This window comes from Chiroxiphia lanceolata, chromosome 2 (genome assembly GCF_009829145.1).
Source record: "Chiroxiphia lanceolata isolate bChiLan1 chromosome 2, bChiLan1.pri, whole genome shotgun sequence".
NCBI lineage: Eukaryota > Metazoa > Chordata > Aves > Passeriformes > Pipridae > Chiroxiphia > Chiroxiphia lanceolata.
Window position 1 is genome coordinate 98,279,970 of NC_045638.1, and position 10,548 is coordinate 98,290,517.

At 42.3% G+C, this 10,548-nt stretch overlaps 1 long non-coding RNA gene across 1 annotated transcript in view; it reads left to right on the plus strand.

Moving 5' to 3' along the window:
* LOC116783030 overlaps positions 1–9,800 on the plus strand; it is a 29,391-nt gene extending 19,591 nt beyond the window's left edge. Inside the window, exon 2 of the long non-coding RNA XR_004355436.1 lies at positions 9,279–9,800. This is a non-coding gene — a long non-coding RNA (uncharacterized LOC116783030). The remainder of the gene's footprint in view (positions 1–9,278) is intronic.
* The last annotated feature ends 748 nt before the right edge of the window (positions 9,801–10,548 follow it).

A 10,548-nucleotide genomic window follows, 5' to 3' on the forward strand; every position in this document is an offset into this window, starting at 1 on the left:
TCCTGTGCTTTTGTCGTGGACTAATACAACATTATTACTGCTTTTCCTTTAGACAGAGGTTTCATTTCCATTGCAAGAGCTGGAGAAACTACCATCTGTTAATGGTACTGCTAGTAGAGAACAGGGAGTCCCTAGTGAAGTTCTTGCCTTTCAAAGGCAAAGGGCTTCTGGAACATAAAAAAGAACATTCCCTTGCAGTGCAGGGGAAAGATAAGCAGTCAACTGTCTCAACCCAGCACCCCTGTGTTGGCTAAACATGACACAAAATATGATATCTGCCTCACGTCATCCTTGAAATCACCCCTTCTTGTGCTGTGCTGCAAGAACTCATTTTTAATCCTCTGGACTATGCTGAATTAGGCTCTCCTGGTTGTACTAATAGTGCCAGCTCCAGTCACCAAGGCAACAGCAGGCTCCTCAACCCCTGAAAGGAGCATATCCACGTGGTGAGGTGAAAATCATGGCTCAAGCACACCCAATCCCATGATCCATATCCTTTCCTGTTGTACATTGCACTTTTTGTTTGGCAGTATCCTGCTTGTGGCTGAGCATCCATATGGCCCTTCAGATGAAACAAGTCCAGGTATGAGAGATCCTATGACTACTGTGCTGAGCAATCAGTGGGTTTCTGGGGCACCTGCTGGTGGATTGGTTCTTGGCACACCAGGTCCTGAGAAGTTCAGGCCTGCAGAAGGACTATATCCAAACTCCAGAGCTTGGATTAAATGTTTTGTAGCCCTCCTAGTGAATATCTGCGGTGAACAATGAAGATTGAGGGTAAACTAGATCCTGAAAGAAGGCTCAGACCCAAAACAAACTCCCTGTATAGCTATGGCTTACACACAGAGCCCAGCTACCACTAGAGGGAACAGAAGGCCACAGTGAATGACAAAATTATAAGACTGCTCTCTAAAATGAATGCAATCAGTGAGAAAATACTATCAGACATTCTCCATTAAAACTGGAAAATATACCTGAAATAGATATTTCCTAATCTGACAAGAGGAAGAAGTGGAGACTAGAAATGGAGAGCAAGTAGAGATTTTTGTATCTTTGCATATCCTCCAAGCCCCATCACCAACTCCTCCTGCAGGCAAAGGATTAAAAGCAGACACCTTACATGCAAGTCTCCCAGCTAATGGGAAATTAGGCAAAGCTGCAGGCTTTGTATATTTTGTGGTGAAGATATCACCTTTTTCATATGTATCAGAAAGATCCTACAAGCATCCCAAACCCTCTCTTTGCAGTAGGCATAATACATTGCGCATGGAAGCAGAATCAGAGGTGTTTGCTGTCCTGGGCTTGCTCCTGGGTGCTCTCTGAAAACATTGTTCTGCTCTAGGCTGCACTGTCCAGCCAGCCTTGACATGCACAACAGTGGGAAAAGAAAAACCAATATGACCAGCTAGAAAGCTCACACAGTGATTCTCTGTAAATCATATGAAATCTAGTCCAGTCCCTGTGGTGGCACTTTTCAAGTCTGAACTAGTCTTTACCCTTTCCTCCCACTCTGAAGACCAGTCCACCTGCAAATGTTAAGGTCAGCTGAATAGTGCTGTGGGAAGGAATTGAATTCTTACTGCCTCTAGTGTCAGTCATTTTAGCTTATGTTCATCTTCTTTTCCTGGCTGATGGATTTATGTGTTTTCATCCTCTGTTTTACTATGTCAGGGAAACTGTACTGACTTCAACAAACTCGCTTCTGATTCACACTGCTATAATCAAGACAAGAACCTGGACTCCATGTTGTTGTTCCCAGGAATGAATGGTGAAGTTCTCTTTTGATCTGTGCAACAGCTGCAGGGAAATTTGTAGTAGAAACTGTCCCATTACTGCCCTTTGCCCATACGACTAATCTTGATCCTGTTAACAGCTACTAATGCATTTCCTAAGAAATATACTTTTTTTAGATTCAGGCAGTCAGTTTTGGTTCTGTTTCCTTCTCGTGTACAAGTTTTCCTATAATTCCTGTTGGTACTACCCTGCATGGCCCAGAGTGAACCATTTCCCCTCACTCACACAAGCAAACCCCATGCAGCACTGGGCAGTGGGTATCAAGCACCTGCTAGTCATACTTCAGTGAGAAACTTGGTGCAGAGGCCACCAGCTGAACATCAGCCACAGCACAGCTCCAAAGCTAGCTATGGTTCTTTTCCACCCCTCTTCTCTCCTAGAGTAAGAGGAAAACCTTGGATTAAATATGGCTACAGTCACCATGGCTGCACAGCACAGAAATCAATGGAATCATATGAAATCTAGTCCAGTCCCTGTGATGGCACTTTTCAACTCTGAACTTGCCTTTACCCTTTCGTCCCACTCTGAGGACCAGTCCACCTACTTGCATTGCCTGCCAAGCACAGCAGTACATTTCTCACCCAGCACCAAGAATTTCACCCACAGATTCACTTAGATGTGCACATACACAAGTGTTACTGACACCCGCACTGATGGCCTGCTTTCCTCTCCATCCTCAAATGTCAGTCTCACACAGGTTCTGAGGCTGACTCACTCAAGATTACATGCTTTGGCCTGCCCATGACCTGCATGTCTGAGCAATTCTCCTGGGCCAACTTCATTTCAGAGCTTAGCAGGAATGGTATGTCTGGAAAGAAAGCACAACTCCTTTGTCATTGACAGGGAGGCCTCTGGGTATCCTTTGACCTAATGCTGCTGGTGAGATGGGCTGATGCCACAAAACACAGCACCAGGAAGAATTCAGAGGTCAGGGAAATGCCAGCCTGCAATTTCAGATTTTCTATAGGGAAATAATGATGGTTTGCCTCTATTTGGATGCCAATTCAGACTTGAAATTTGAACCATGGAAAAACAGCAGAGGAGATAAATCCCAGACCTGGAAAAACAGCAGGGTAGCTGAATCCCAGATCTGGAATTGGATTTCTCCCTAATCTTTTCAGATGGATGCTTCAGGATTTTTCTATGAGACCCCATGATGCCCAAAGAAGAGCATTATGGTCTCATCCCATGAAGCTGTAGATTCTCTTATCAAATGTGATTATGATTCATTCTTGACCTGCTCACCATGGAAAGACCACTTCTAAAGCAGAAGGTGTTTTCACAGCGCACAAGGATAAGAAAAAGTATTCTTCTGTAGAGAAAATCATTAGCAGTCTAGAAAAACTTGTCCTGTCCAGACTTCAGTCATTTCTAGGAGGTCAAATTTTGTAATACTCTGACACCACAGATGTCACTGGGAACTTCGCTTTTGATATCTGTAGGACCAGGGTTTATTTTAAGGGCGTTTCATCTTATCAGAAACCAAAAGCACTTCATACACCCTGTGCACATAGGCATTACCTAGCCATTCAGGGAAATACTATCTATGTAGAATGACCATAGGCTGACAAGACATCCACATGCATATAAAAACTACCATGTCAAGGCCCTAATTTTTCTGAAAATTTTTGCCTCCAAGAGCTATGCAAATCAAGTGGCTCACCTTCCCTTTCTTGTAGTGGAAAATACGCTGAATCAAGAGAGTACTTACAAACAGGACTTGACAAAGTATGTCATTCTTTAGAGCAATTAAGGCCAGATCATGGGATAGGAGATGTGCACATCACCACTCTTCCCTGTGTTCATGTCTTAAGATCTGCTTGAGAAGTTTGACGCTGACCTACAAACAAAAAATGCCTGAAGCACTTGAAGTAGGCAAGGGCCAAATAAAAAATGAACTGTCTCATGAGCCGGGTCTGTAACTCTTAAGCCAACCTTCTTTTCCTGGAACCAGCCTGATGACAAGATATTGCCATACCTTTGGCAGGAAGTCAAACCCAAAGAAAGGAAAGGGAAGCTGTGAAGCCATACATTACCTTACCACAACCACTCTTATGCAGGTAATCCTCAGGGATATGAGGAGCCCATGCCTTGAAAATGGAGAGAAACTTGCCGTATGTCTGAGGGCCTCACAACAAAATGGTGCACTTCAATATCTGCACTGCCAGTCTCTAATTTTGAAGGGATATATGAATTCATATCTAGATAGAGAGAGGGATATATGATATTTTACTAAATACGTAACTTTTTTGCACACCTGTTACCTCATCTTTACCAACAAAAAGTTGTGGTGGCTGTCTGTTTGAAAGCTTCTGTTAGACAGCTTTCTTCTCTCCCTGATGTTACAAAAACAAGGCTGCTGTGGACTGCAGGATGATAATGGACCTCAACAAGGCACAAGATAGCTCAAGCAGTGCGGATAGGTGATTAAGCATTAACAAACATCAGTACAGCAAAGAGGACATCAGAGAGCAGCAAAACACGATCTTGCTTAAGAGGTCCACTCCAGTAAGATACAGAGTATGTCACATCTTACACAGCAAGCCCTTTTCCCTTGCTACTCTTGGCAAATCCTGTCTCCTCTCCAAAGGACTTCTCTTTGCAAACAAACAACAGGGGTGAGGTTTACACAAGGGGAATTCTTGAGCATGAAATGTAGAATGCGAAAGACAACATCAGCCGGAGGAGTCCAGCAATCCATTATCATAAGCTTACATGAGCCACATTTTCCATGTTTCCACGTTTCTAAAACACAACCAAAGTAGTTAACATCTCTTATGTGGCAGGAATCCAGAGAAACAGGCAAGCCAAAGCAAGACTGGGCAGTCCTCCAGCAGAATGGGTTAGCTTCAAGAGCTGAAGTGCACTTAAAACTTTAAGGGGGAACAAGAGGCCAACATTACATGCTGTTCTATCAGCCATACATGGATTTCCTAGCTGATGTGAAGTTCCTCTCTTCAGATTAATACTCCACCATTAGACTATAGTTTCATAGATATCAATTACAAAATTAAGCAACAGGAACAAGTTTCATCATTCCATTACAGCATGGCTGACACTGGCTATTTCCAGTATACTCTGTGCTCCACACACAGGGCAAATGTCCCCCCAACACAGTAACTACTACTTACTTAGCAGTAGTCCAGGGCAGAAAGTAGGAAGGATTGCTTCTGCAAACGAAGAGTGTTTGGGAAGTTCTAAGACAGAAGTAACTAGCATCTAGCAAGAAGTGGCGCAGACATTGTGACGGTCTCTACTCTTGTGGAAAATAGCATAACAAGGAGCTAATTTCTTGTCCCACCTGAAAAGTAGCAATTCCACCAGTACTAGACCATCTAACACGAGTCTGCTGATCCACTTGGAATGCACTAAATCCCTTGAGACTCTCTCAATCGTGTTGTTACTTCAGTCACTGATGCTTTTCATGGGTAGACCTAATAGGAACATGCTGCAAAGTCAGATCAACTAGTAGCCAGCTTATCAGCATGGGGCTACTCTTTCTTATCACTGTTTGGCCATGCCTTATTCATACAGATAACTGGTGGGTGATGTAAAACAAATGAGCAGAAAAATAGGTCTTTAAAATCAAGATTTTTTTTCCTCTGAGCACACACAGACGAAAGACAGAGTTTCAGAGATCTTGTGGTGCTTTTAGGAGAGACAGGAGTTAAAGGCATTTTAGGGGAGCTTTGTACAGCCAAGTAATCTCAGCCTTAGTGATCTGCAGTGTTTATGTTGCATTGACCAGGATAAAGGGGAAAAGGGCTACAAGCCTGCTTATATCAACCCAGTGCAGAGAGAAGAGCTATTCACAACACAAAAACACTGTTGTGACACTTTGCACTGCTGACACCCTTATTGAAGGGAGTAAGAATTGATTCAGTTTGGAGACTGAACTCCTACCTCTATCCAGGAGTGAATGTGAGGGAGTAGGAGCACTAGAAAAGAGTAGAGGAGTAGAAAGGGAAAAAAAATGTTCTTCTCTTACTGAAATTGGCAGACGGCTTCCCTGGTGTCCTTATATTGGCAAAGAGCCTCCCCTCCTCCTTAGCAGCTGCCCCTTGTTTCACTGTATTAAAAACAAGATAACAAATCTATCCATAAAAGACATTTACATAGTGCCAAAAATACAAAGAGTGCCCACACCATTAGGAATCAGAATTTTGAACTGGCTACTCTTACTTCACAGAGTACATTGCCCAGAGGTTTTTCAAATAACCACGTGTAGAAGTTATTTTTTTGAGAAGGATAAAAAGAAAAAGCCAAAAATCCACTCAAACCCTAAACATGACCCTTTATCCAGCTGCAATGTACAAAGATGACTGTGGGTTTTTTGGAGTGCACTGCAGGGCAAACACTGAAGATTTCATTCAGGAAGAATTTGTTGGTTTATTTTTTTTTTTTAATTTGGGAATACTGAAAGAAAATTTATATTAGGAATCTTTGTTGAAAAACAAGTTGAGAAAAGATTGGAACTCATCCCCACATACTACTGCACATAGTGATACAACAGATACTGAATCCATGGAAAGTCCCATGGAAAATTGTTCTTGAAGTCTACACATACTGCAGGCTCCACAACATTTCAAAATGACCTGTTTATAAAGGAAAATACTAATGGCCTATGACACAAAGCTAAAAGCCAGCACTATAGTGGGCCACAGGAAAAAAAAAGCAGGAGAGATGAGAATTACTGACAGTGTCCAAGGTCCCTGATATAGCTGGGAGTTTGCTATGGAATTTCCTAGTTGTTAGCAGGACTGGCAGTGTGTGAGTGCTGCACGGCATATGCATACATGAAAGGAGCGTTTAGGGATCAGATCCAGATTCACAAATATGGAAAACAAACCTCACTTTCAGGGATAAGACCTGCTGAAAGAGAGGATAAGGCATTGGCAAAATGGTAGCACAAAAGGAAGACAGGAGGAAGATTAGTCACAAAGAATGGGAATAGGGAAAGAAATGGTGGTGAACTGCTGGGGTTTTGTAAATCCCAGTTTTGTTACAAACTCAGTGCAGGACCTTGATGACAAGTAAACTTCACCATGCTTTTCCTGAGTTCTCTCTGTCTGTAAAACAGACACAACATTTCTGTACCTCAGGATTCTTAAATGGAAAACACTAGAAAGCTATAAAATATTACAGTGTAAAAAAGTATCACAATGGCATAAAAGAGAAAAGCCAACTCAGAAAAGAATCACTGGTATCTGTGGAAAAATGTAATTTTTGGTGCCATAAACAGCTATGCTATTTATATTCTTAAAATGGGGCATGGCTGAGAAAAGCAGCACTCTCTTCTTACTACCACTGTGTTTCCCAGCAGATCTTCCTACTGAAAGAACAGACACTGTAAACAAATAAATGCTGATGTGATGGTGATAGTGATTGATGAAGGAAGATCAGGATCCCATTGTGTTCAGCACTGTGAACACCTAATGATCCTTACTCAAGTCTCATATTTAGACTGTAAGCTAGAGACCATAATGGATAGAGTAAGCTGGTAAGAGACGTACATAATGCAGCAAAATTGCTTTTTCTAACTGAGTTTCATCTTGATGAAACGATAAGCAATCCCATCATCCAAGCCTCATGTTTATAGGAATCTGGATCTGTCTGTTGTGTATGAAGACAGCCAGCAGTTCTCTGCTGTGGAGGGCAAAGACTGTATCAGGCAGTTCGCTGAGCAGTAACTATACGCAAATCTTTATCTCTGCAGCAAAGAAGGAATTTTGGCAACATCCTCTCCAGGTTTTTTGCTTTTCCTCAGGGAATCTCTGACTAAGTGAAGGGCACTTATGAGGTACACTATTTCATTATTCCTGCATCTCAGGCACTATTCTGCCTGCAGTGCTGCAGGGATCTTAGCATGCAGCTTGGGGTTTTGCCAGTCAGCTCACTGGAGTACTGAAGCAAAGCAATGAAGCCAATGCAGCAAAAATGCTGATTGTACTACAGTCTGGGAGAAGTGCTTTCATATTCAGCTCACATCAAAGCCTGTTACAACGTCATAAATCCTCAGTAGCAGCAAGAGAGGGACAAGAGAGAGAAGCCTGCTGTTTCTGCTTTTCTTGAACAGTTTATTCTCAGCACTGTGCATCATGTTCTCCTTCATCACTCTCCATCACTTCTGAACAGTGCAGGAAGATTCTGAGATCTGCGTTTGCAGGTTTATGAGTTCGCAAAGACTGTTTCCACCATGATCCAAAGGCCACAAAAGCCAGGGAGTTTCATGCTGTCGACCCACATGCTTGTAAACTTGAGTAAACTTGACATAATAAATAGGGAGCCCCCATAGTGCCAATATTAAAAACTATTTTAAGAGTACAACAACACTTAAAATGGGAGAAAAAGATACAAAGCTCTTGAAAGAAATAAAAGCAGATGTAAATGTTAAATTCTTTTAATGTCAGGAAGTCATGTATCAAGAGAGACATGGGCATAACAGTTATAATTATTGGCTAAGAAACATTTTTGTGTTTTCTGCTGAATATTTGGCAGCTTTTTCCCCCATCTTCTTCCACAGTAGCACAAGACAGACGTTCTTGAGTCTTCCTGTGAAAAGACAGAGAGCAAGAAGCAAGCAACAATAATTAATAGTTGGAGAACACGGGCATTTACTTGGGGTTGCCAGGCATCAATTATCAAATCCATAATGAGACAGTAACTTAACAAGTGAGTTTACAGTATCAGGCCAGAAATACCAAAAACGAGCAGAAGGTCAAACAGGAATATGGAGAGTCAACATACCGGTTTAAGGAGACCAAACAGTCAAGTGGTAGAGCCAGGTCGAGCTATGACTAACCTAGTGTGTCAGGATTGATTAACCAGGACTCCCGGATTTACTGAACCAGCTGAAGTATTGATATCCTGAAGCTTCCAACAAAAATATTGTTGGAAGGAAGATATAAAAAAGGTTTCAAGCAATTAGCACCATTCTTTTATTGGGAGCAAGGTTCCCAGGGCATCTGGAGAGTTGCAGCACTACTGGGCTAGGAACAGTAATAGTTTTCCAGGCAACTGGTCTGACCCGTTGCTAACATAAAGAACACTGATGTACACTTCTTAGCTGCTGGGTTTTGCATCCTTCATAAAAATAACCAGGTGAAAGCTGGCAAATGTGCCTAATATAGGCTGAGACACAGTTTGACTTTCACTGCACGTGTAGTATGCATGTGCAACCATGTTGCTAAGTATTCTATGTCCTGTCACAGAGGCAGGACATGCCTCCTAAAGCAAAAAATATACCATTTTCAATCTCACGCTTTGAAGGATGTAGTGATAAAGACAGCAACAGAGCAGAGGAGTGCTCAAGTAGCAGAGTAAGAGCAGCTTTGATTCTGTTACCTCTGGATCTCTTTTCCCCCATGGTGTGGGGAGGACTTCTTCAATCCTACATATGGCAAATCCATTGCCACAGTTACCAAGTTCTTCTGGTCACGAAGGTACTACTTTAGGGTTACATAACTTATACTTTCTATTTGCAGGTGGAGAGATGACAGGCTGTACATTCTCTGTCCTTGGAGGTTTTCGAGACTGGATAAAGCTGGAAGCAATTTGGTCAGATTTTCAGCCAACCCTGATTTGAACAAGAAGCTGATCCACAAACCTCCAGAGGTGCCTTCCAACTAGAACTATGCTGTGCCCATGGCAGCATAAGGAAGATGAGGTGTTGTTGCCGATGGATAATAGAATAGCAGCTTCTGGCCTTTATTTCCTTCAGCCGGAGCCAAATGTTTGATGACTACTGAAGACAAACTCTTCCATGCTTCACCAGAAAGAGTAATTGGGTATGGCTACAGAGACAGCTCAACCTCGTAGTGCAAGACTTATCCACATGCATTTCTAGTTAGCTTAAGCTGTGAGCTCCTGAGCCAACGAGTGCTGACATTTTGAATTGCACTGCATGGACATAAAATTTAGCCAGGCATTTAAGTAATGAGCAGAAATTTCTTTTAATCTTGTCATATTCCCTTGAAGGCAGTCACAAAATACAAGTACAAACTATTCCTAGTGCCTGTCATGTCTGCTTTTCTAATGCCTCACCTCATGAACAACCCAAACACATAACTTTGCTTCCAGAGATTTTCTAGAGTTCTGCTGACTGTTTTTCATTCTTTCCATGTCTATCTTTATATTTACTGGCAATTATTTTCTCTTCATTTATGCATATAAATCATGTAATAACACCAAGGTTATGCACTCTCAAGGCTACTCTTCCACAGATTCAGAGTGTTTTTTGACAATGAACAGTGGGTAAAGCTGAGAAGAGACACAGGGAGCCTGCTGCCCTAATAAAGCTGTCTGACCTCTCAATGCAATAAAATAACCCAGAGTATAGCAAAAAGAAAAGGAAAGGATGCATTATTCTGTGGATGTAGTTGACAAACCATCACAATTTGCTGTTATTAGAAAGCTTAAAGGAGTACTAGCTACTTAGGCATTTTCCTCCTTGGTGAACACAGTTACTGCTGGTATCTAGCGCCATGTCAGGCACACCAATGAAATACAACAGTGCTCACATAAATACGGCCTGCCATGTGGAGGTATAAGGCACGATAAGCCGTGTGGTGCAAAGGCAAATATGCGTGTGTGGTAGTTTGGTCTAGGTCTTCCTTGGTGACCAGTTTGTAACCAAGGAAGGGCCCAGATTTACCCAGTATTCCCTACGATTTTTACATAAGCCAGGCTATAAGAAGAAAGGAGGGCAGGCCTTCGCTCTCTTTCCTTCCGGCGGCTTGGAGGTGCAGGTTCCCT